The following is a 6,171-nucleotide window of genomic DNA, read 5'->3' as shown; positions in this document are numbered from 1 at the left end:
ATAATCCTTTAAGGTTACATGGACTAATCGAGTAGTTGGGCCTAAGATCGAGTAGTTGGGCCTAAAATCGAGTAGTTGGGCCTGGTAATCGATTAATCTCAAGAAGAAAAGGGCGGGTACACAAGTTAAAAGAGTTTAAGTATCAATTAAATCAGAAACAAACAGATGGAGGAATGGTTTGGGGGTGTTTGTGTTAATCGAGAGGTCTCGGGTTCGAGCCCGGGCAGTGGCAGATTATTTTTGGAAAACTTGTTTCTTAAGGTAGTAATATTAGTAATATTATTATTATTAACATTATTATTATTAATATTATTATTATTATTATTATTATTATTATTATTATTATTATTATTATTATTATTATTATTATTATTATTATTATTATTATTATTATTACTATTAATAATAATAATAATAATAATAATATTATTATTATTATTATTATTAATTTTATCATTTTATTATTAATATAAGTATTATTATTATTATTATTATTATTATTATCATTATAATTATTAATGTAAGTTTTATTATTATTATTATTATTATTATCATTATTATTTTTATGAAAATTATAATATTATTAATTTTATTAATATCATAATTATTATTATTATTATTATTATTATCATCATTATTATTTTTTACATTAACATTATTTTTTTAACATTATTATTATTATTATTATCATTATCTGTATTACTAATATTACTACTAGTATTATTATTATTACCACAAATATTCTTTATATAAAATATAATTATTACATGTAACATAAATATAACTAATATTACAAACTACCATGTTTTAGTATATTAACTAATATATTATTATTATAACATTAATTAAATTATATATCATATATATAATATAATATAACCTATTATAAGTATTAATATAATTATATATAAGGATATTAATTATAATACATTATAAAATTCATTAACTTAGTTGATTAATATTATGTGTTAATATATATATATATATATATATATATATATATACATATATATATATATATATATATATATATATATATATATATATATATATATATATATATATATATATATATGTATAAGTGATATAGATTCGTGAATCCGAGGCCAACCTTGCATTGTTCAGTTCCGTCGTATGCATATTTTTACTACAAAATATCGTATCGTGAGTTTCATTTGCTCCCTTTTTAAATGCTTTTGCAATATATATTTTTGGAACTGAGAATACATGCGCTACTTTTATAAATGTTTTATGAAATAGACACAAGTAATCGAAACTACATTCTATGACTGGATTATCGAATCGAATATGCCCCTTTTTAGCTTGGTAGCCTAAGAATTAGGGAACAGACACCCTAATTGACGCGAATCCTAAAGGTAGATCTACGGGCACTAACACCCTTCATACTGGAAAATGGTATGCTTTAGTACTTCGAGTTTATATTACAGACGAGTTTCTATTTGGGGATATTCTATATGCATCTTGTTAATGTCGGTTACCAGGTGTTCAATCCATATGAATGATTTTTATGCAGATTGCTATAAGCGTGTATGATGTTTATGAAAAATGGAAATGAAAATCTTGTTGTCTATTAAAATTATGGAAATGAATGATTATGATAAACTAATGAACTCACCAACCTTTTGGTTGACACTTTTAAGCATGTTTATTCTCAGGCATTAAAGAAATCTTTTGATGTGAATTTGCTCATTTTAAAGATATTACATGGAGTCGTTCATGGCATATTTAGGTTAGTACCTCGCAATGGGACCAAATGATGATGCGTTCGTCCAGGTTGATTCGGACGGGCTATCACACCATGTATTCTTCTAACTCCTCTAGACAATTCTTCTCAAAGAGTCACCTTATCAACTAAATCGTCACCCGATTTATCAAATTCACAAATCCGAGCACTAAAACTTGCTCAAGCCCTCACATCGGGAAAAACTCAACCAATCTCGTGCCGAGATATCAACTCCTAGCGTATACATACCAAGTACATTGCTAATAACAACCACATACCAAATAAGGTCAAGAACCAAACCGGTGAAGACCGAATTAAAGCGAATCCTTACAGATAGCACTTACCACTTACCATCCCTTGTAGTGCGCAAACACGACTAATACGCAACTACTGCAAATACGTAAGAAAAACACGGCTATTGCATCACTTAATCACACAACATGGTCCGCACGACCGATCCATCAACCAATGGTTCTCAAATCAACATTAAGGCTCTCCGAAACTACACGTGCCTTAGTGAATCCGCACCACACGTGACTCACTACCTTCACTGCAACAACAATCGGGATTGGCCGAACTACATGCGCCATAGTGAATCCGAACTACACGAGAGTCACTATCCCAATAGAATGACCGCATCTACATGTGTTATTGTGAATCCGAACTACACGAGTCTCACTTCCTGAAATCGCAACACAGGAATGGTACTCTCATTTCCCACTGGTACTCGCATTTCCCGATAATGTTATACCATGCCGATATAATACCACCCCCAACACATAACCAAAATCCAAAGGGAAGGAATCTCGCGAATGAACCGTTATCCACGCAGACGCCACTAGTATGCATCACTAGTCCCTTGGGTGGTATCGAATGCCCGAACTTTAAACCCACCCATCACACACGCTCTTTTGGCCTCAATGATGAGTAGTGTAACTTCGCGCCCTGCTACACCATAGTGATAAAATGTCTCGTTCATATCGATTATAAACGTTCCATGTTAATTGATTTTGTTACAAGGTTTTGACCTCTATATGAGATTTTTTTCAAAGACTGCATTCGATTTTTAAAACAAACCATAACCTTTATTTTTATCGATAAAGGTTTAAAATATTACGACGATTATCAAATAATGGTAATAAAAAATATAGCATTTTCACACGACCATTACATAATGGTTTACAATAATATTACACAACAATATATGTCTTTGAATGTAGTTTTTAAACAATATTATACAAGATGGACTCCAAATCTTGTCCTTAATTTAGTATGCAACAGCGGAAGATCTTAACAATCACCTGAGAATAAACATGCTTTAAATGTCAACAAAAATATTGGTGAGTTATAAGTTTAACCTATATATTTATCAATCGTAATAATAGACCACAAGATTTCATCTTTTAATAACATGCAATCTGCATAAAAATTATTCATATGATTGAACACCTGGTAACTGACATTAACAAAATGCATCTAGAATATCCCCATATATAAACATCGAAGTACTAAAGCAGTTCAAATTCTCTGACTGGGGCGTGTCAAAGCCCATAGATCTATCTTTAGGATTTGCGTCAATTGGTGGCAATTATAATAAACACCAATTCTTAGGTTACCAAGTTCAACAAGGGCGATATCTGGTATAACGATTCAACATAGAATGTAGTTTCAATTAATTGTATCTATTTTGTAAATCATTTTCAAAACTGCATGTATTCTCATCCCAAAAATATTAGATAGTAAAAATGGGACTATAACTCACTTTCACAGATTTTCACTTCGTCAGAAAATAAGACTTGGCCACGGGTCAATTCACGAACCTATAACAAATATGTTCATATATATCAAAGTATGATCGAAATATATTCACAACATTTTTTATTACATTTTAACGATTTAAGTTTGTTAAGTTAGCAGTCCAACGTTAGTAATCTACAACTAGTTGTCCACAGTTAGATGTACAGAAATAAATCAATATATATTATCTTGAATCAATCCACGACCCAGTGTATACATGTCTCAGGCTAGATCACAACTCATAGTATATATATATATTATTTTGGAATCAACCTCAACCCTGTATAGCTAACTCGAGCATTACTGCATATAGAGTGTCTATGGTTGTTCCCAAATAATATATATAGATGGGTCGATATGATATGTCAAAACATTGTATACGTGTCTATGGTATCCCAAGATTACATAATATAAGTTAGAATACATGTATAATACAGTATAAGTTAGTTAAGTTATGATTTGTATAGATTTGTTATAAATTTCACGTAGCTACAACATGCAAAATTATCCAATCTTGTTTTACCCATAACTTCTTCGTTTTAAATCCGTTTTCAGTGATTCAAGTTGCTATGGTTTCATAATGAACTAAAATTTATGAAATTAAACAGAAAAAGTATAACTTTATAGTCGGAAATACAGGTTACAAGTCAATATTGTAAGAGGTAGTCATTTTAAGTCGAAAGAACTACGTCTTGATGACCATTTAGAAAAACATACTTCCACTTTGAGTTTAACCATGATTTTTGGATTTAGTTTCATGTTAATAAGAAAAATCATTTTCTCAGAAGAACAACTTTTATATCAAAGTTTATCATAGTTTTTAATTATCAAACCCAAAACAGCCCGCTGTTTTACTACGACTGCGTATGTCCGGTTTTACGGTGTTCATCGTGTTCCAGGTTTTAAATCATTAAGTTAGCATATCATATAAATATAGAACATGTTTTCAGTTTATTTTAAAAGTCAAGTTAGAAGGATTAACTTTGTTTGCGAACAAGTTAAGAATTAACTAAACTATGTTCTAGTGATTACAAGTTTAAATCTTCGAATAAGATAGTTATATATATATGAATCGAATGATGTTATGAACATCATTACTACCTCAACTATAGTAGGTAAACCTACTGGAAGTAGGGATGAGATCAGTTCTGGAACCGTACCGAACCGTACCCGAACCGGTTAGTACCGGTACCGAAATTGGGTAAAATGGAGAACCGAAACCGTACCGTAATTACAATACGGTACCGGTTTCGGTACCGGTACGGGACCGGTATTTTTTGGTTTTTTACCTACTTGGTACCGCATTTTTTTTTTACCATGGTGTAAAATCTTTAGATAATACGAGTGACGTAGTATGATATATGTACATATACATTGTTTTTTTTCCAATATATATAGTGTACATTATTCGTTAAAGAACAATGTTATACAAATCGATATTGATGAACATGCAATAAACAAATATAAGATAAATGAATAAATTTGGTAAAATAAAAAATGGCAAACATGTACTGTCTATAAAAAAATAAATTCCTGTAATAGTCCTCTAAATAAAGTTTAACAAAAAACAACAACTAAGCTTCGGAAGTTGCCTTTTCTTTTCCCTTTTTGTTTTGTTTTTTGATCGCCTCTTCCATCTCTATAAAATAAAAAGACACAAATTTTGTTAATTGATCATTATTTATCACACAAACATATACGAATATTCTTTAAAAACAAAATAAATAAAACATAATATTTTACCAATTGCGACGTCGTCATCATTTAGCATATCAATTACTTCATCTTCAAATATAGGAATACTTGATTGTTTTATCCAATCCTGGGTGCAAATCAAAGCTTCCACTATTTGGGTTGACAACCTTGTTCTATTGGGTCAAGTACACGGCCACCCGTACTAAATGCTGACTCGGATGCCACGGTGGATATTTGTATTGCCAATATATAACACAATTAAAATAGTTTTATATGTATGAATCGAATGATGTTATGAACATCATTACTACCTTAAGTTTAGTAGGTAAACCTACTGGAAGTGACAAGAAATGATCTAGCTTCAAAGGATCTTGGATAGCTTCAAAGTTCTTAAAGTAGAATCGTGACACGAAAACAAGTTCAAGTAAGATTATCACTTGAATTAAGATTGTTATAGTTATAGAAATTGAATCAAACTTGGAATATGAGTATTACCTTGATTTAGAAAGATAACCTACTGTAAATAACAAAGATTTCTTGAGATTGGATGATTACTTGAAATGGAATTGCAAGATTGAAAGTAAGCTAGTAACCTTGAAAGTGTTCTTGAAGTTTTCTTGAGTAGTTGTTTTATAAGTTGATATAGGTTAGGATTTATGAGCTACATTGATGTAGATTATGAAGGAAATGATGAAGAACACTTAGAAAAATGGAATAACACTTGAGAGAGAGTAATTTAATTCATAAAAATTGCAAAGTGAATGTGTTTGTGAGTGCCATCATTCACGTGAATTTAGTCTTCCCATATAGGCTCCATTAGTTTGTAATTTTGTGAGATATTTCATGCTAGTTGCCAAATGATGGTTCCCACATGTTTGATGACTCACTAAGGGCTGCTAAGAGCTGATCATTGAAGTGTATATACCAATAGTATG

At 30.4% G+C, this 6,171-nt stretch overlaps 1 long non-coding RNA gene across 1 annotated transcript; it reads right to left on the bottom strand.

Annotated features, from left to right (window-relative positions):
• Positions 1–4,990: 4,990 nt before the first annotated feature.
• LOC139856983 (uncharacterized) lies at positions 4,991–5,481 on the bottom strand. Its single transcript, XR_011762282.1, has 2 exons — positions 5,285–5,481; positions 4,991–5,180 (listed from the first exon to the last, which is right to left on the bottom strand). It is a non-coding gene; the product is annotated as an uncharacterized lncRNA (long non-coding RNA).
• Between the last annotated feature and the right edge of the window lie 690 nt (positions 5,482–6,171).

The sequence above is a fragment of the Rutidosis leptorrhynchoides genome, chromosome 7 (assembly GCF_046630445.1).
Source record: "Rutidosis leptorrhynchoides isolate AG116_Rl617_1_P2 chromosome 7, CSIRO_AGI_Rlap_v1, whole genome shotgun sequence".
NCBI classification, from domain to species: domain Eukaryota; kingdom Viridiplantae; phylum Streptophyta; class Magnoliopsida; order Asterales; family Asteraceae; genus Rutidosis; species Rutidosis leptorrhynchoides.
Note: the sequence above shows the minus strand (reverse complement) of the source record. Positions and strands in the feature narration are given on the sequence as shown.